Source organism: Prunus mume, linkage group LG6, assembly GCF_029339155.1.
Source record: "Prunus mume cultivar Tortuosa linkage group LG6, ASM2933915v1, whole genome shotgun sequence".
Lineage (NCBI taxonomy): Eukaryota > Viridiplantae > Streptophyta > Magnoliopsida > Rosales > Rosaceae > Prunus > Prunus mume.
The window spans coordinates 6,401,204-6,422,027 of NC_142703.1; positions in this window are offsets into that span (position 1 = coordinate 6,401,204).

Below are 20,824 nucleotides of genomic sequence, written 5' to 3' on the forward strand. Positions count from 1 at the left end.
TTCTTCGGAACAAGGCATCGAGATGGCATGAATAGTTGCAGTGTTGGTGCCTTAACTTCCATGGAAGGGTAACAGTTGCCTCTGTCAAGAACTTTCAGTTGATAGTAGCTACACATCAGTTGCTGGTGCACCGACACCCTTGCAACCACCGCAGCCAACCCAAACTTGTAAGATTTGCATTCTAATACAAACTCTAAAGATGGTCTCCTAATCACTTAAGGATAACTAGTCCAATGTCAATTAGGATTACATGGATCGATTTATTTTAAGGCTTGATATATATGACTTTTCAGATAAATACAAGTGCTTAAGATTTCCTATATTAAATGGATTGAGATACCTAATCCTTTTGGCTAAGGGAGTTTAAGTAATCCATGATGAGGAGGATTCTTAAACTATGCCTAAAAAAGGGAGGTCCCTATGCTAACGGCAAATCACTCTCATATTATTCTACCCCATCAAGAAGAGATTCAAGAGCCGGATAGCATAGAGAAACTACCCTACTGCGATACTGCAAATCTGTCCAAGAACGAACCAGCCAAGAACCTGCAGACTTCCAGTTTCTTCCAGAGCAAGAAATCCAGTTCCATGCTGCAGTAATTATCACCATGTCTGATCAAGGTATGTTATGTGTTTTGAGCATTTAAACATATTAAGTTAACATGTGGTATCAGAGCTTAGGTTATATGTTCTTAACCTAATTACAAGATAAAATTCGCTTTAAAAGAATATGTTTTATACTGTCATTATAAGCATGTAAGTTTTGATTGCATATCTTAATTGCTAAGGTATGAGTTAAGCATAAAGTTCTCTGCTTAAATCATGCTTGAAAGACTGATTGATCAAAGTTTGGAGAGAATCTTGAATCGATTAAGTAAGCCACAACAACTAAATGGATGCAGGAAATTCTTCATTCAAAGTTCCTGATCAAGATTGCATTATATTCAATCTCTCTTGTACAAATCTCTGTCCACAGATGTGAATTGTGCAAGAATGATTGATTATAATGGAACGGATTACAAAAATAGATTGTATGAGCAAACAATGAATGTTTCTCCATCCACAGATGTGGAATCATTCGTTGTTTCAAGACTGCTTCTACAGATTTGTTGTTCTAGGACCATGGAACATGTTTGATTTGTGATCTACATATGCAAATCAATAATGTTTAATTAAAGTTATTGGGGATTTGTATTTATGTTTTTCTTTAAATTACAGTCAATACTACAAGCTACAACTCCATCGAAATCTTGACTGGTTCAAACTATCTAAAGTGGAAAGAAGAGTTGGAAATCTCACTAGGGCTAATGGACTATGATATTGCTCTAAAATGGGATGCACTTAAGGAACCTGCTGCAGATGCAACTGTAGATGTCAAAAGGAAATACCAAAGATGGGAAAAAGCCAATAGGATGGCTACACTGATTATGCTGAAAACCATGACACCTTCTTTAAGAGGAAGTATTCCAAGATCAGATTGTGCCAAAGATTTTCTTGTTTCAATTGGTCAGAAGTTTAAAGAATCTGAGAAAGGAGAGAAAGGTGTCCTGCTGAACAAATTGACTGAGATGAAGTATGATGGGCGAGGTTGTGTAAGAGCTCACATAATGAATATGACAGACATTGCGAACAAGCTAAAGGGATTAAACATGACTATAGATGATGATATGATGGTGCATTTTGCATTGAATTCACTGCCAAAAGAATTCAAAACTCTCAAGAGTTCTTATGTGGCTCAAAAGGAAAGTTGGACATTGAACGATCTCATAACAATAAGTGTTCAAGAAGAAAATAATATCACCATGGAAAGGGGTCAAAAGACTATGAATATGGTTCAAGATTATCGTGTCAAACAATCCAAAGAAAAGAAGGGAAATTTTGCAGAAAAGAAGGATAAGGAAAATACCAAGATGAAAGAGGGAAAGCCAACTGGATTGAAATGCTATTTCTGCAGAAAATTTGGACACATGAAAAGGAATTGCACAAGGTACCAGAGGTGGTTAGAAAAGCAGAAAAACAAACGCAAAAATGAAGGTAAGATTGAAAACGTTTTGGTCTGTTTTGAATCAAATTTGACTGATGTTTCTACTGATACTTGGTGGTTAGACAGTGGTGCTTCAATACATGTTGCTAATTCTTTGCAGGGGTTCATAACCAAGAGACCGCCAAACAAGGATGAGGTGAAGGTGTTCGTAGGAAATGGAGTCAAAGTACAAGTGGAGTTCATTGGAGCAGTTAGGATTCAATTAGATTCTGGTTTTGTTTTGGATTTGGTAGATGTAGTATATGTTCTTCTATGACAAGGAACCTTATTTCAGTTGCTAGGCTTGTAAAATCAAAGGTCACTTTGAGTTTTGATGAATTTGGTATTTCAATTTTCAATAATAAAGAGTTAGTTGGAAATGGAATTCTTGTTGGCAATATGTTTCAGTTAAATTGCAAGGCTCCTCAAATGGTTATGAACATTACAAGCACAAAACGTAAGAATCAAACTTTTGCAAAAATTTGGCACATAAGACTCGGGCATATTTCAAAAGAAAGATTGAACACCCTACGCAAAGAATCTGTGTTAGCACCACTTGATTTTAATGAGTTGGATGAAAACTGTGTTGAATGCATAAAAGGAAAACTAACCACCTTAAGGAAGAAAGGAGCAGTAAGAAGTGAAAATTTGTTGGAATTAATTCACACTGATATTTGTGGTCCTTTTCCAAATCCAACACATGAAGGATACAAGTATTTTATCACCTTCACAGAGGATCACTCGAGATATGGACATATCTATTTAATAAAAGAAAAATCAGAAGCCTTAGATATGTTCAAAATCTATAAAGCCGAGGTGGAAAAACAGTTGGAGCTTAAGATTAAAGTGGTAAGGTTAGACCGAGGTGGAGAATATTATGGAAAATTTGATGAAGCTGGAAGAAATCCAGGTCCTTTTGCAAGATATCTCCAGGAAGAAGGTATAATAGCTCAGTATACCAATCCAGGTACACCTCAGCAGAATGGAGTTTCTAAGAGAAGGAATAGGACTTTAAAAGACATGGTAAGAAGCATGATGTGCTGTACCAATCTCCGTATTTTCCTGTGGGGAGAAGCCTTGAAGACTGCAAACTATATCTTGAATAGAGTTCCAACAAAAAGCGTTGACAAAATCTCTTTCGAAATATGGAATAAAAGGAAACCAAGCTTAAACTACTTAAAGGTTTGGGGTTGCAAAGCAGAGGCAAAGCTCTACAACCCTGTGGAAAAAAAACTAGACTCAAGAACTGTGAGTTGTTTTTTTATCGGCTATCCTGAAGGATCCAAAGGGTATAGGTTCTACTGTCCAAAGAACACTACAAGATTTGTTGAAACTCAAAGGGTAGTTTTCATGGAAAATGAATCTGATGAAATAGAAGATAGAGTTTTGGATTTTGATGAAGAATCAATGGAGATTGATAACAATGCTGGATCTGAGACAAGTAAAGGCATTGTTATAATACCTGCAGTTGAGACAAACTATGAAAACCTTGACAATATGGAAGAAGACACGGATCAGGCACAAGACATAGTTGAAGCAGAAATTATGAATCCACCTGTGCAAGACAATAACGACATTCCAGACACAGCTCAAGCAGGAATTTTGAATCTACCTGTGCAAAATAATATTGACGTTCAAGGCACAAACCAAAATATGCAGGATATGGAGTTGAGAAGGTCAAAAAGAGCAAGGAGATCTGCATTGCCGGATTTCTATGTATATCTACAAGAATTTAAGCATGACATACTTGGGAAGGATGATCCTGAGAATTTCAAGCAAGCTATAATGGGTGAAGACAATGAAAGGTGGTTGGCTGCAATGAAATCTGAGTTAGAGTCAATGAGAAAGAATGATGTTTTAGAATTAAAAGTTTTACCTCAAGGATGTAAACCTATAGGCTGAAAATGGGTTTATAAGACTAAAAGGGACTCGAAAGGAGCAATAGACAGGTACAAAGCTAGGCTGGTTGCAAAAGGGTACACACAACAAGAGGGCATTGATTATACAGAAACCTTCTCACCAGTATCCACTAAAGACTCAATCAGAGTGATCATGGCGTTGGTCGCACATTTTGACCTGCATCTTTACCAGATGGACGTCAAAACTGCATTCCTAAATGGATATTTGAAGGAAGAAATTTACATGCAGCAGCCTGAGGGTTTTGTTCAAAGGGGACAGGAAAACATGGTCTGCAAATTGAACAAATCGCTATATGGTTTAAAACAAGCTTCAAGACAGTGGTACATGAGATTTGATGAAGTTATTAAGACATATGATTTCACAGAAAATGTCCTAGATTCATGCATATATGTCAAGATCAGTGGGAGGCACTATATTCTACTTGTACTCTATGTGGATGACATTCTCCTAGCAAGCACTAATCTCACATTGTTACATGATGTCAAGGTCTTCCTATCTAAACATTTTGAAATGACTGATTTGGGAGAGGCATCTTATGTTCTTGGAATAGAAATTAGCCGAGATAGGAAAAGAGGCTTATTAGGACTCTCACAAAAGGGGTACATTGAGAAAATACTCAAAAGGTTCAATATGATGGACTGTGTAGGGGGTGATGTGCTTATTAACAAAGGTGATAAGTTCAATCATGAACAAGCACCAAAAACAGATCAAGAGAAGTTGGAGATGGCAGATAAGCCTTATGCTTCGTTGGTTGGCAGCCTTATGTATGCTTAAGTTTGCACAAGGCTTGATCTAGCTTTTCCTTTAAGTGTGTTAGGGAGGTTTCAATCAAATCCAGGACAGGCTCATTGGGTAGCAGGGAAGAAAATCATGAGATACTTGCAGAGGACAAAGGATTTTAAGATAGTTTACAAAAGGAATGAGAGCTTAGAATTGGTTGGCTATGCAGATGTTGATTTTGCAGGGTGCGTAGATGACTTAAAGTCTATTTCAGGTTTTGTTTTTCTATTTGGAGGAGCTGCAGTTTCTTGGAAAAGTGTTAAGCAGCCTATTGTGACTACCTCAACTATGCAGGCATGAAACGACTGACCCAATTTCCACTTTGGAATCCGGTGAAACTCGCTTAAAATCGACACTGTAATCGTGGGTCGAATGACCAAAATGCCCTCAAAACAAGAACATAAACCCCGAGCCCTAACTCGTGGCTGCGCTTAATAATCGTAGGGTGCCTACGCATTCTTCAGAGGATCAAGCCACACGTAGTTCTTTCCTCTGTTCGACTCAGAATCGGTTTGTTTTACTATAAACCTTACTCTATGACTGACATTTTTGGAGTATCCGGGACTCCGTTTACGATCCACAATTGCTATACGATCCTGAAATTACCTAGATCAACATACTGGAACATGATTACGATCCAACTGTTCAAACCTGCTGAACCCGGGAATCACCCACTAGGCGAGGTCCATTCGAGGTTCAAACGTTATATGAATTAAGATCCGTGAAATCCTACGCGCTCATGGGGACTAGGAGATTATTCTAGGGCTGACTCTGGTCCTCACCCTATTGCCCACGCGCCGGCAGCGCGTGGTGCCTAAAGCGATAACACTCCGCTGAAAAAACTCTAAATCACGGCTCAAGACTCCTACCCTAGGTATAACACCCTATTTGGATCCACTTTTGTTCTTGGACCTACCCTAAAAACTGGCCAGAAGTGGCCGGAACAGTGACCCAAAAGTCTGCTGAAACCTAACTTAAAAATCGAACGATCTACGCTTGAAATCTCTGAAATCCTACCCAACCAGCAGCTAGAGCATGGAAAATAGCTAGAAAACCATACCTCACTCGTCCGATTTGGTGGCCGGACGATGGAGAACGAGAGCTTGAAAGTTCTGTCAAAAACCGGTTGTTTTTCGGTGGCGGAGTCGCCGGGTCGGGATGCGCGGAACCGATGGTCGGGTGATGGCGGTCCTAGCTGACCGGTCCTGTGGACCGCCGTGGTGTTGGCGGTGGGTGGCGAAGCCACGGCTGGAGGAGAGAAACGGGGAGGGGCTGGGTCGCAGAGGAGGAGAGAGAGAGAGAGAGAGAGATCAGTTTTAAAACATCTAACCTGGCAAATTACCATTTTGCCCCTGAACGTATTTTGATCGTATCTCCCTCAATACAACTTAGAATCGAGTGTACTGCACGTCTACGAACTCCTTTCATCGCGCTCTACTCAACGGTATAACTGAAATCTCAAAATTCCTTCTAGGTTAAAAAGTCAACTTTTATATTATTAAAATATTCTAGGGGTATAGTGGTCTTTTACTGGAATAGATTAATAATTAAATAGTAATTAAGGACCGGGTTGTTACAAGGCAGAGTTCATAGCTTGTTATGAAGCAATATGTCAGGCTATTTGGCTGAAGAATTTTCTAACTAGCCTGAAAGTTTTGGGAACAATTGAGAAGCCTATTCAGATTTGGAATGATAATAACTCAGCTATATTGTTTGCAAAATGGAACAAAAGGTCAATCAGAGGGAAGCCTCTATCGCTAAAGTTCTTATCAGTGATAGAAAAGATCAGTGAAGGAATCATTGCCATGGATCATATTAATACAGAGTCTAATCTAGCAGATCCATTCAATAAAGGGCTACCAAATAATGTTTTCAAGAGGCATGTAACTAGTATGGGACTGCTATCCAGTTTTGATGCATAAAAATAGTGGGAGCGAATGGATGTAGCGGGAATTTGCAGTTTTATTGTCCGAGCTCTGATTGAGATGCATGATACCTTTTCGAAAAGGGAATGAAGCCATGAATCAAACACACAGTTATGCTGTGACATATGATGGTTTTTGGCCATCCGAGGTCGTTTAGCCTTTCAAAAACGCATTTAAAGAGTTGAAAGTATTGATTTTAGTATTGTTTTGCTTACTTTGTTTGAACAATTTGTTTTGCATAAACTGTTTTGTTGGTTGAATGTAATTAACAGTGAATGGTGCTAGCTTAAGGTTAATTGTTAAAGTATTGCATTCATAACAGTGATGTCTTTTACCTAGAGTAAAAGAAAGGATCTTGAACAATCCTATAAGTTGGACTACGAGAATGATCATAGCAGTTATGTCATTTGGTTAGCTGTGATTGTTCTATGATTTCAATCTTGATGGTAGCCCTATGTGACATTGGATTTGATAATTGTAGTTGTAAAGACTTCAAGGAAGTTTCTTTGCTCAGTCTTGATAACTCATTATCATTTTCACTGTTGACAAGTTGCTTGATGAGGAAACAAAATCGAACTGTATTCCACATAGGCCTTACAGTAATTGACATTGTTCTTTAGTGATTATTTGACCAAGTGGGAGAATGTAAGATTTGCATTCTAATACAAACTCTAAAGATGGTCTCCTAATCACTTAAGGATAACTAGTCCAATGTCAATTAGGATTACATGGATCAATTTATTTTAAGGCTTGATATATATGACTTTTCAGATAAATACAAGTGCTTAAGATTTCCTATATTAAATGGATTGAGATACCTAATCCTTTTGGCTAAGGGAGTTTAAGTAATCCATGATGAGGAGGATTCTTAAACTATGCCTATAAAAGGGAGGTCCCTATGCTAACGGCAAATCACTCTCATATTATTCTACCCCATCAAGAAGAGATTCAAGAGCCGGATAGCATAGAGAAACTACCCTACTGCGATACTGCGAATCTGTTCAAGAACGAACCAGCCAAGAACCTGCAGAATTCCAGTTTGGAAATCCAGTTCCTTGCTGCAGTAATTATCACCATGTCTGATCAAGGTATGTTATGTGTTTTGAGCATTTAAACCTATTAAGTTAACAAATCTGACCATGACAAGATCATCCTTCAGTTTGGTAAAGTTGGCAAGGATATGTGTACCATGGATTACCGGTATCCTTTGTCTGCATTTCAGGCCTTTGCTATCTGCTTGGGCAGCTTTGACACCAAATTAGCATGTGAATAGAGGAGAGAAATTATGGCAAGAAATAGAAAGTGCAGTTGGTAATTCTTTCTAGGCCTTTCATATAGATTGTGGTTGTTGTATGATGTCACTGTTACAACTTATGCCAGATCTGCATGTGCGGAACAAGAAAACTGCACATCGGACGAGGGCCTCTCTTCCTATGTTCTTTTTTCAATTGTTTTTCTTTTTTCTTTCTATTTTCCCAATTCTCTATCTTTTGTTAAGACTTTTGTTTTATTATACGCTTTGAAAATAACAGTCTAGACTTGGTAGCATTAATCAAGCTAGGATTGGGCTAAAAAAGTTGGGATCCACGAAGCAATGGGCGGAAGAGCAATTTTTGTCTGTTTGTTGGTTTTTGGAACCGGATGGATCAATTGTGGCGCGCAGCTGTTTTCTATCCGTGCACCTGAGGCGCGTGGGGTCTAGATAAACAAACCATTGAGATCCAACGGTTAACTTCAAACGAACGACAGATATTTAATTGTGATGGTTTTAATGGTAAAAAAAATTGACGGTCCAAATTCAATCCCAAATTTCACCCCAAACTCTATAAATATGAAATTACAATCCATTTGTGAATTATTACACACAAAATCAATTTCTTTATATTTCAGTGTCAAAGTTTCTTCAAATTTATTTTAATTTTCATACTCTTTTTTTCATTTCCTTTGAATAGGGCTCCAAAACCATCCCAAAGGGGTTCCAATTGGAAGCACCAGGAAGATGAAGCTCTACGTGGAGCTTGAATTTCCACGAGTGAAAAAAAAACATGAACACACATTCTGCTTCAGATTTCTTTATTAATGGTGAGCCCCAACCATAATCATACTCACCCCTCATTCTGACACCAAAAAAAAAAAAAAAAAAAGCATCCGCACTGTAGCGGACTTGATATGATACAAGTGATATTGGGGAGGGGAGATTTGAACACATGACCTCGAGTACATGGGTAATTGTTCTTAATCACTTGAGTTACAAGTCCCTTGCCGACGAACTTGACTATTATATTCATTACATCGATGGCGATCCCTTCATTCAAAGGCCCATAAAGAGAATGGAGAAGGTTGCGAAGACTGGAAATCATATGGGTGTTTCGATTTTCTGAGAAGATAAAGCTCTTTTCTCCAATGCTATGCACATAATGTGTCTTATTACAATGGAGGTTATTGGTGCTAAATGAAAAAAAAATAGTAAATTTGGCTTATACCTTTCAAATTCAATTTGCCGTACCTAAAACCATTCACTTTTTGTTCCTATAAATAATACCCAATTTGTATAAGTAAAAACTCATGACTAGGATCCAACTCAGCAAGTTACCTAATTAAGCATAAAATCTGATTTATTGTACTTTTCAAATTCCAAAAATACCCCCAACTAAGCCATTATTGCATTTTGTATATTAATGTAGGAATCAATATGGAAACAGTTTTTAATTGGATTGTATATAATGACAGATGTTGAATTTGGAAAGATCTCCAAATGGATGTAGGAATTAATTTTGAAACATTTTTAAAAAAATTTAACAATAAATTCAAATTTGGGTAATCGGTTTGTTTAATAAAATGTTTATGTTATTTTCTTTTTATGAATTATACATGACTAATAATCCACTTTATAATTGTTTCTGAATAAAACTGTACATTCTAATTATGTTGAAAAAATAATGTACCTATTACTTGTTTGTTTTATGAAAAATATAATTTACCTAGTATGAAAAGTGCACATAATTATCTATTCCAATATACCTACATTATACCACATCCAATATACCTACATTAATTTTAATGTACTTACAATTAGGATTTAGGTATTATATGTCATCCAATGTACCTAGCATTTGAATAATATACCTACTACGAATAAAGTACCTATTATTTATCTAAATAATGTACCTATTTTTTTCTATAAATAATATAGCCTTTTTTCTCTGAATAAAGTACCTATTATTTGTTTTATTAAAAGTATTTTTTTAAAATGAACCTATTTTGTCTCTCCAAATAACTTACCTATTTTTTTCCTCTAATAATGTACCTATCTTTCCTCTCCAAATAATGTACCTATACACATTTACAGGTATATTGTAAAATAATTTACTTGTGGGTAAATAATGTACCTATATTTTATATAAATTATTGTGTACCTATTTTTAATTATGAAAAATATACGCAATTACAAAGTAACTGAATTCTTTTTTTGGTAAATAATATACCTATATTTTATATGTATATATTTATATTATATTTTTCATAGGTACATTATTGGATATGTAATTTACAGATTTTTTTTTGTTTGAAATTTTAGGGGGTGAGATGTGAGAGGGAATGACAACTAAAAGAAATGGGGTGGTTGATATGCTATTAATAGGGAGTATATTAATTACAATTATGGCAGTTAATGAAATGCTTGAAATAAATTATAAATAAAATATGAAGTTTAGTGGCAACAATGTAAAAACATAGAAATACTACGACCTCTTATATCCTATTGGTCATTTAAATTTGAAATTGGATTTTACACATAGATTTATAGAGTGATGGGTATATGTCTAGGAAATAGAAAATGTAGGGATTTATATTGGATAAGCCCAAAAAAAGAAGAAGAAGGTAGGGCCTATGCACTATGTAAGTTAATTATTCCATATTAAAGGGTTTAATAAATGTTATTTGAAATAATCATATTGGTCAAATTAATGGAAATCATGTCGAAAGTTTAATTTGAAGCTAATTGAAAAAGGAGCTGGGAGTATCCACAGTCCAAAAAATCATCCTCTACTTTAGTTCAACAAATGAGTGATGAACCATAAAAAAAGAAAGAGAATATTTTTAAACCCAGATCATTACAAATAAAGGAAAAATCTCATGAAAAACATGATACACACAAGTTTATTTCGAAGATGTTGACTTCTTCTGAAACATACATAGAAGGAGGAAAAACAAAAAACACTCACACTGTCACACACAAAGGAAGAAGACGAGGGAACCATAACTGAGAGCTATAGCAGCACACTCTTATTCTGATTGACCTTTTGAGCTATTGCAACAGCATAGAGCTCACAAATCATATCACTCAATAATAGACCTTACCCTAGCAAACCTAGAATATAGTATTTCTGGCCTTCAAACTTTGGGAAAATCCAAACACACCCGAATTGAAGATATAATCGGCTTCATTTCCTTTGAAATGTATTTCACACATTGGCGAAATCCTTCATACAAAGGAAATTGCGAGAGCCCAAACACAGAGACAGGAAGAAGGGCAACCACATAAATGAGGGACGTTGTCCACATCTTTTGATGATGAATCAAGAGCACAACAGCAGCAGTGAAGGTGAGCATGGTGGATACCAACGAGAAGAAGAGAAGGGCGAATCCTAAATGCAGCCTGAAGGGAAGAGAATGGCGAAAGTTTTTGTACTCAATCGGGGACGTCGGGATAGAGAGAAAGCGTGCACAAAGAAGTCAATGAGAAGATGAGCGAGATAACGTCCGAAACGGCGAATGTGACAAAGAAAGTAGAATGCCGAGAACAGGAACCCGTAGTTATCATTACCCCGGAGCCGTAAAGGCGGTGCATAGGCCACGGTGGCCACCAAAGCTGCCACAATGAGCACGATCGAGCTGTCTCTTTATCCATCCTTTTGCCAATTTAAGATCATTTTCATGCTCCTTCTCGAAGAGCTTACTGTCAGGCCCGATTGTTCTGGTGCATGGCGTAATGACTTGGCATTATCTTTTCCACACGCTGCCACAAATGGAAAAATTATTGAGGATGATGAACCATTTTGATCAAGTAAACAATAGATTTATAACTAGTTTCATTTCACATACTTCTGTTTGCAATGTTTGAAGATAATTGTTAAATATTATTAAAAAAAATTAGGGAATCAGGCGTATATATATAAAGTCACTTACCGCCATCCAACGCAATTCTTCTTGCAATTGAAATGCAGGACCAATTGAGCCTTGAGCGTCTACAGGGTAAGAACTCATATGTGCAGCGTGGTGCAATATGGTGTTCCCATCACTATCAATCCTGTAAGCCAACCTTGACGTTATCGATTTGCTCCTTTTTAGTATGTTAAAGATGGCCAGCCGGCGATACTTAATGGCCATGTGCAAAATGTTTTGTCCAGTTGCAGGATCCAACATTTCCACCGCTTGAGGGTGACAATCCAACATAATTTCCACAATTTTTGATATTCCCATGCATGTTGCTACAAGCAATGGGGCATGCTTAAGGGTAGATTCAGAGGTTTTTTGTGGAGGAGCATCTGAATTGTTTGGACATACCAGAGTAAATGTGTTGTTTTTGTGGCTTATATTATTTACCGCCCATGAATAGTCCTTCATCACCAGCAAACGAGTGAGTGTCGATAGACATTTTTGATTTTTGATTTCATCGAACATATCACGGATTGGTCGCCATCCTAGTAAGTTATGATCATTATATATTAATATTCATGAGAGATAATATGAAGGGAAGGAGAAAAGTAATAAAGCTGTAAGAGCATGCATCCACATGCATGAAATGTAGAATTGTAAGTTGTGAGTTTGATTTCTTTTAAGCCTAGAGTGTTAATTGTGTATTCACTTAGTCCTAGAATGACAAGTGTAAGGCTACAAACATGTAAAGACTGAAATAGCCAAGAGCTAGAATTAAGACAGATGGATGGCTGAGATTCACTGATGCTTGTGTGAATCCAGCTCAGAGCTAACGGTCTGATTGTACTTACCGTGTGAGCTCATTTTTCTTACATAGAGAATTGTACCGTGAGCAAGCAGAGCAGTTAGTCAAAATTACATTTCTTCATCTTTCTTCTTTTCTCTCTAACAGACCTCTACACAAAGCCCAGCTTGAATATCAAAACACTAACATGAAAATGAACCTTCAATTGTAAAAAATTAGTCTTAGATTGTCATTCTTGGGTAAGGCCTAATTAAAAACCTGGCTGTGAGATTGGTTCTATTTTATTTTTAGTTCTCTAACTCTTTATATTTGCAGTTACGTTATTATTACATTCTAAACATATACGTTTGGTAGGTATATCGATACTAACTTATGAGCATATTTGTAGGTATATATTACAGTATGTATACGATCATAATTTACTAAATTAGACTATATCTCTATGAATATATATAGATATATAGTCAAAAGGAGCAAAACTAAAATCTAACCTCACAGCAAGTTTAACGAAAAAGTTTCTTAGCTAAGAATAGCTTACCAACATTTTTGAGATAAAGACAATAGTATTTGTAATTCAGTCACAAAGGCAGCCAAAAAAGTTAGCCATGATAAATTGCCTAATAATGGCTTCTGTATTTATAATATCCTTGTATGGTTATCTGTACTAATTTGTACCGACTTACCAGCATTTTATGTTATGGAAAAATAATATACTTTTCTTTTTTAACAAATCAGTTGTTTTTAAGATTTTAGGGTTTATGGAAGGATGACATTCTATATATATGGAGCATTTTTGCTCACCACTTTAACTCAATGTGTACCCTCACCACCGTTTAAAAATTTGACATCTGTCCATATGTAAACCATGTGTAAAAAAAATCTCACTCTCCCCTCCTTTTTGACCCTAACCCCAACCCAGTCTTCGTTCAAACAAAAAAAAAAACAAAAAAAACAAAAAAAAACAAAACCCAAACCTAGTCCTAGACACCCTATAGCTATACCCCCTCAGCCACCCCAGCCACCACGCCTGGTGTTTTCTCTGCCATCATGGTTGTTCTACAACAAGTCATCTATGATCTCTCCATCCCCAGTAACCCTAATCCTAGAGTTGCCGTCACATGTTGTGACTTCATGTTCGTCTCCGTTAGTAGCCTTTCCGGCTTCAGATATGAAATCTCATAACTCTTTTCTTACCACTGCAGGGCATCTTCAAACCATCCCTCTATCAATTCTCATTGGAGGCTGGGATTTTCCCAAAACTTGCCTTTATTGAAATCTTATTTTCAAGAGTCTCAAACGTAACTAACTAATTTCAACTAAAGGGTACTATTATGTGTTGCGTTGGACATGTGTTAAGATTTTAAAATGGTAGTGAGGATATACCTTGAGTTAAAATGATAAGCAAAAATACTCCCCATATTTATAGACACACACAAACATTGAAAGTTTGATTAATTACTCGTAATCTTCTTTGAAGAACTAGATTGGCGAGGCTGATTGGATCTTCTGTCCAAGTCATCGTTTTGATTTCGTGGCTGATTGGATCCGCTCTCCAAGCCATTGTTTTGATTTGGTGACTGATTGGATCTCCTCTCCGAGTCACAGTTGTCATCATAAAAAAGGCCTGAATCCGAATGCATAAAAAGGGGAGGACAATTAAAGATCAGCATTATCATCATCAGAAGTTAAGGCTTGCACAAATAAAGGGGCCACTATTCCTTCTTGCTCCACAAGCTTGGCTTGCGAGATCAGAAATACCAGTGGCTGTAGTCCAGGTTATCCTTTTAAGAAAAAGAAAAATTACCATCTATAAATGGGGCTATAGGCTGCCTCATTAGCATGGCCAATGATAAATTTTTTGAGATAAACCTGAAAAATGGGCCTAAATTGATCCTAAAAAAATAATAAGTGGTTGTTCCTAAATTGAATTTGTGAGTTTATATATAATTCTAGTAGTAGCAGTAGCGTAGATGGTACATTTATAAATGAGCATCTTCCATATGCTTTTGCGAAATTTGGCTTCGAAGGCATATGGCATTTGGGCTAGCAATTGAAGACATGTGAGTCCATTGCTTTCCTCTCTATCCGCAAGATCTGGGTACTTGTGTAGTAACCAAAGAGCAGTCTCTGCATTGAAGGAAAACCAAACAAAAAAATATTAGACTAATGTTTATTTGGCAAGATTATATATTCGAACCACACATTCAGACAAGAATTAATCTTGATTCAGAGCTATATTTCATAGATAACTAACATATATAACTAATAATGCAATTGTCAGAGGGGGGAGAGAGAGAGACCAAAATGTTGGCTAATGACTGCGATCTGAAGAATGGATATGTTATCATGGTTTCTGTAGAAGTGGTGCTTCATAGCCTCCTCCTGCTGCTTCTTTATATCCTGCTGCTGCTCTATATCCTGCTGCTGCGGCTGCAGATTAAAGATAATTGCTGCCAAATCTTCGACCAAGTTTGTGTGACCGAAAGCAGCAGCCCTGTAGAGTGGGGTCTCTCCTAAGTTGTTCTGAATCGCTAGCATACTTTCATAGCTATGATACTCTTCCTTGACTTTGTTCTCCTCTCTCATCAAGATAATTGCTGCCTTCTGATTTCCAGACGCAGCCACCTCATGTAGAATGGTATTGTCATAGTTGTTCCGGATTGAAAACGCCTGGAATAACTTCTTACGGTCTTTTTTTATTAGATCAATCAAAAACTGAAGCACGTCGTCGCGTCCGGCAGCGGCTACGACATGTAGTACAGTGTCGTTGTTCGTTGTCAATTGGCCATATACTTCATCTTGCTGATTTTTTTTTTTGGTCTGAACTTCACCTTGCTGATTTTTTTGCTGATCATTGTAGAATTTTTTTAGGAGTTCCCATTCGCCGCACATGGACCATTTATATGGGTATTGGCACTTATCCAGTGCCTTTCCTTGAAAAGCCATTTGTATGGCTTTTTCGACTCAATTCGTTGCTGTCTTTATATAACCGCGCGCTCTCCACTACTCTATATATATAGCATCACATACATTGCTTAATCAAGTAACAAAGTTACTTCCATCGTTCTGGACCAAAAAAAAAAAAATCAAGTAACAAAGTAACACGTATAACAGCCCATAGTTGTAAAATTTAAAAGGGAGTTTCACTAAAACACCAAAAATGGGGGTTGAAATTATAAAAAAACCCAAGCACTATTTAAACATATAAACACACCCAAAACCCATCATTACACACACTCAAAATCCATTTATAAACACACCTAAAAAATTGACTTTGGGGTTGATTTTGGGTGTGGTTCTATGTTTAAATAGTGTTTGGGTTTTTTTATAAATACATATCTAGGATTGAGTTTATTTATAAATTTGTAAATTTAAAAAAGAAAAAGTAATAAAGCAAAAGTAGAATAACAAATTTAAAAAGCATCAAATAAATTAAACTTGTTATAAGACCAGCCAACAACACAGGTTTCATGTTTTCGTACGACTTAGCTATAACTATATATAGAAGGGAGCTTCTCTATAACAGAACAATAATCCTATGGACACCAACTTATTAATACCAATATATATTACACGCAAGTTATGTCATTTTCATGGCAACCTTGTCATCTGCCACATCATCTTTTTCTTAATTTTTTTATTTTTTTGGAAAAAGAAAAGAAATTCACCAAGAAAAACAGTAGAAGAGATGACCCAGCAAGTTTAGATCCAATTGTTGAACCCATGCCAGAAAAATAGTTGTACTTTAACTGTTTGTTTACCGCGATTTTTTATTTATTTCAAAATCTTCGTCTATTATTTTCAAAATCTGATACTTCTCCATGCATAACCACTAATATACCCCTACCTTCTCCTTCAATACCTGCCAGCGTCAGTCTGCACGTCTTGTTTTTTGATATGCTTCCGTTCCTTTCATATTTATACACATAGAGAAAAGGAAAGATAATGGGTGGGTTGGGTGGGTGAATTTTAATTTTGGACAGAAATAGAGTGGTTGAAGTTGTGTTGGATTAAATGGGTGGGTGAATTTTAAGTTTGGACAGAAATAGAGTGGTTGAAGTTATGTTGGATTAAATGGGTGGGTGAGTTTTAATTTTGGAGGAAGTTATGTTGCATTAAATGAGTGGTTGAAATTGAAGACATTTAGGTCTTCACTTGGGGCTGTCGACATTAGTACAGTATGAGAAAAGTCTTGCTTTTCACATGGAGAAAATGGCCTATTAATATACAGCAGCTGATTCATTTAGTGTGTGGGGCTTTAAAAACAACATAAAATATAATATTAGAAGTATTAAAAGTAAGAAAAGTTTAAGTGGCATGGAATGGGAAGAGGAATGTAGGCACGCCAACAACAGCAAACATGCTATATTTATAAAAGTTGAGAAGGTACGGAAGAGAGGATTGTGGTGGATGTTGCAGAGCAGAGAGTGAAACTGTGAAAAAGAAAATGCGAGGTATTGTTTTTTGTTTTTTATTTTTTTAATTTTCTTTTTCAAAGTGGGGGGTTGGGCTTGTTTCATTTTAAATTTTTTTAAAAGATAAGTGTAGTCTGTATACATTATAATTTTATTCTTTATAAAAAATGATATTCTCTTTTAGTTCTAGAGCAATTTCTAAGGATATGGAGGATAGATTCAGAAAGCCAACCACAAATCATGCAGGATGGGTCCAGAATGAGGTGCCTTTTTGCTCTCTGCTCATTAGTTAAGACTTTACCCTGATAAATCAACCAAGCAAAAATCTTCAATTTAGGGGTGATTTGCAGTTTCCACACACTTTGCCAAAATCTGATACTTTTCCATGCATAACCACTAATCTACCCCTACCTTGTTCTTCAATACTTGCCAGCGTCACTCTGCACGTCTTGTTTTTGTGATATGCTTCCGTTCCCATCTTTTCCCTCTTTTCAGGGTGGTGTGGAAGGAACTTTTGGTCCTTCTTTTTTGAGTGCGGGGCGTGCCACCACCAAGCCCCGAATTTTTGCTTGAATGGAATGTGAGTAGATGGATGTGTTGTGTCCGAGATCTGACTTTAATCAAATGATTGTTCTGCCGAGCAAGGAACCTCATCACGGCCTAGGTTCTTTCACTACCTCGAGGTCAAGGCTTTATGTGAGCGACCAGATGATTAGGAGTGGGTGGAGATGTAGATGGAAGGTGACACGTAATGAAACGGAGAACAAGCGTGTAAAGTAAAGGTGCTTAAACTTAAATATAATTTAAAGACAAATGCGTAAAATAAAGTGTGAAAGATAAATAACATAAAGAGGAGAATTAAAGTGTGATAAAATGAATCAAAGCGATAAGTAAAACAATAACGAAATGAAAGCGATAAGAACGATAAAGTAAAATGAACTTGAAATTAAACTTAATTGAAGTGCGATAACAATGAAACACAAAGCAATTGAAATAAACTTGAATTTAAATGACAAGAAAATATAAATTGAACGAGAATTTAAACTTATACTAAGAAAAGGAAGAACTTGCTACACTAAATGCATGAAAAGTAAAATCCTAAGTCTAGGAAAAGAAAAGTGCGAGACGAAAAATAGGCTTGTCTGTCTGATATTGTGTGTCTTCTGTCTTCGTCTGGTGAAGTTTATATAGGGCTTCCATCAGCCCATGGGCTGGCCATTGAATGGCCAAATGTCAACTCTTTTAAAAACCTTTCCTTTTGAGGCTCCTTGAATCCGTGGGATTACATTGGTTGAAATATTCTGATTGCTTGATCCTCTCTTGTTTTGGAATATTATGAACTATCATCAATCTCCTTGATTTGTTTCCTTGTGAGGCCTCCATTACATGCACACTGACCTCCGAAAATCTTGGGCGTGAATCCGTGACTTGGGCCTTGACCTCCGAGATTTCATCTTGACATATGGTGGAACCTTGTGCCCCTTGAGCTTTTAGAATTTTACAGTTGGCTTACCATCCGCCGACCATCCGCCAAGATGGGTGGTATGGGAACTCCAAATATTTGGATGTTGGGCTTGGCCTTACATTGGACTATATTTGAGTTCTCAAATATTCGAATATTGGGCAGTCAGCGGACATACCTCCGGCCGAACTTCAACTCCCTTGGCCCGCCTTTGCTTGCCCAAGTGTTGAGAGGAGGGTGCCAAGGTGAGCAAAGAGAAAATTCGCCCGACCCAACTTTTTGAGAAGGAAGCATTCGACCACTTTTTGTAAGGATATGCCCGACCACTTTTGCAAAGGGAAGTGTCCGACTATATTTGCAAAGGGAAGTGCTCGACCATATTTTTGAGAAAGCACCATGACCTTTGAAGAAAACACATCGGCTGCATTTTGGAGAAGGCACCATGGCCTTTGAAGAAAACACATCGGCCGCATTTTTGAGAAAGCACCATGGCCTTGAAGAAAAGACCTCGCCACCTTTTGAGAAAGTACTTCAGCTGCTAGGAATTCTCGGCTAGAAATCTCGCCGCTAGAATTTCGCCCGCTAGGAATCTTGCCTATGAAATCTCCTCGTTAGAAATTCTGCCGCTAGGAATCTTGCCTTTAGGAAACTCGGCGCTAGGAAATCTACTTTGCTAGAAATTTCCCGTTAGGAAATCTAGCATGCTAGGAATTTTGCCCGCTAGGAACTCTTGCTCTGAACTTTCGCCCACTAGGAATTCGCCGCTTGGAATCTCGGCCGCTAGGAATCTCGGCCGCCTTCTTGAGAAAGTACTTCGCTGAAATCTCCCCACTAGGAATTCTGTCCGCTTGGAATTTATTGGCTAGAATCTTGCTCGATAGGAACTCTCGCCCGCTTAGAATTCCACCGCTAGGAATCTTGGCAGCTGAAACTCGGACCTCGCCAGCTAGGAATTCCACCCTCTAGGACTTTCGCCGCTATTCTTCCATTCAAGAAACGGCCGCATTCATCCATTCCAAGTTCGGCCGTAATTTTTCAGATCTGCCCAGCCACTTTCGAATCTCATTACAAATGCAGCCCGGCCAATTTGGCTCCAAAAAATCTGGTTGTACCAGTGTGTAACCTAGCTGCCCAAACTCTCGAAGCCTCGGCCGCCATTCTTCTTGTGCCCAGCCCAACTTCATAGTTGAGAAGCCCAAGTTAGATGGATTTCTAGCACCCCTAAACACCATCATATTTAATTATTTATACACATTTAGGCTTCTGTTCCTTCAATACCTATAAAGAAAAGGAAAGGTAATGGGTGGGCACAAAGATGGTAATGGGTGGGTGGGTGAGTTTTAATTTTGGACAGAGATAGATAAAATGAAAGGTAATGGGTGGGTCACAGCGATGTTAATGGGTGGGTGAGTTTTAATTTTGGACAGAGATAGATAAAAGGAAAGGTAATGGGTGGGTGAGTTTTAATTTTGGACAGAGATAGAGAAAAGGAAAGTTAATGGGGTGGGTTACAACGATGATAATAGGTGGGTGAGTTTTAATTTTGGACAGCAAACTATTGAGATTGGTAAAATTCCCATGTGGGACCCATGTAGTAAATGGGGGAGGAAGTTCTGGTTTTGGTTTGGCTTTTGGAGGAGTTATGTTGCATTTAAATGAGTGGTTGACATTGAAGACATTTAGGTCTTCACTTGGGGTTGTCGGCATTGGTGTAGAGTATAAGAAAAGTCTTGCTTTTCACATTGAGCAAAAAGCCTATTAATATACAGCATTTGATTCATTTAGTGTGTGGGGACTTTGAAAACAACATAAAAATATAATATTAGAAGTATTAAAAGTAACAAAATTTTAAGTGGTAGAGACTGGGAAGAGGAATGTAGGTACGCCAACAACAACAAACATGTTATATTATATGTAGTATTTTTTTATTTTATAAAAGTTGAGAAGGCATGGAAGAGAGGATTGGGGTGGATGTTGCAGAGAGTGAAACTGTGAAAAAGAAAATGAGAGGTGTTGTTTTTTGTTTTTTTAATTTTCTTTTTCAAGGTGGGGGTTTGGGCTTGTTTCATTTTAAATTTTTTTAAAAGATAAGTGTAGTCTCTATACATTATAATTTTATTCTTTATAAAAAATGATATTCTCTTTTAGATGAGACATTAACAAAAGTGCCTAAAATTATTAAAAAAAATAAATGATTTATGAAGTTACAATGCAATGTTTTTAAAAGAAAATTCGTCGTGTACAATTGAAGTTTGGATGGAAAGTACTATTTTTCTATTTTTCTAGTGTTATTTTCTTCTAAAAAAATTTCGAAACTTTTACCCTTGGCCCGAGAAT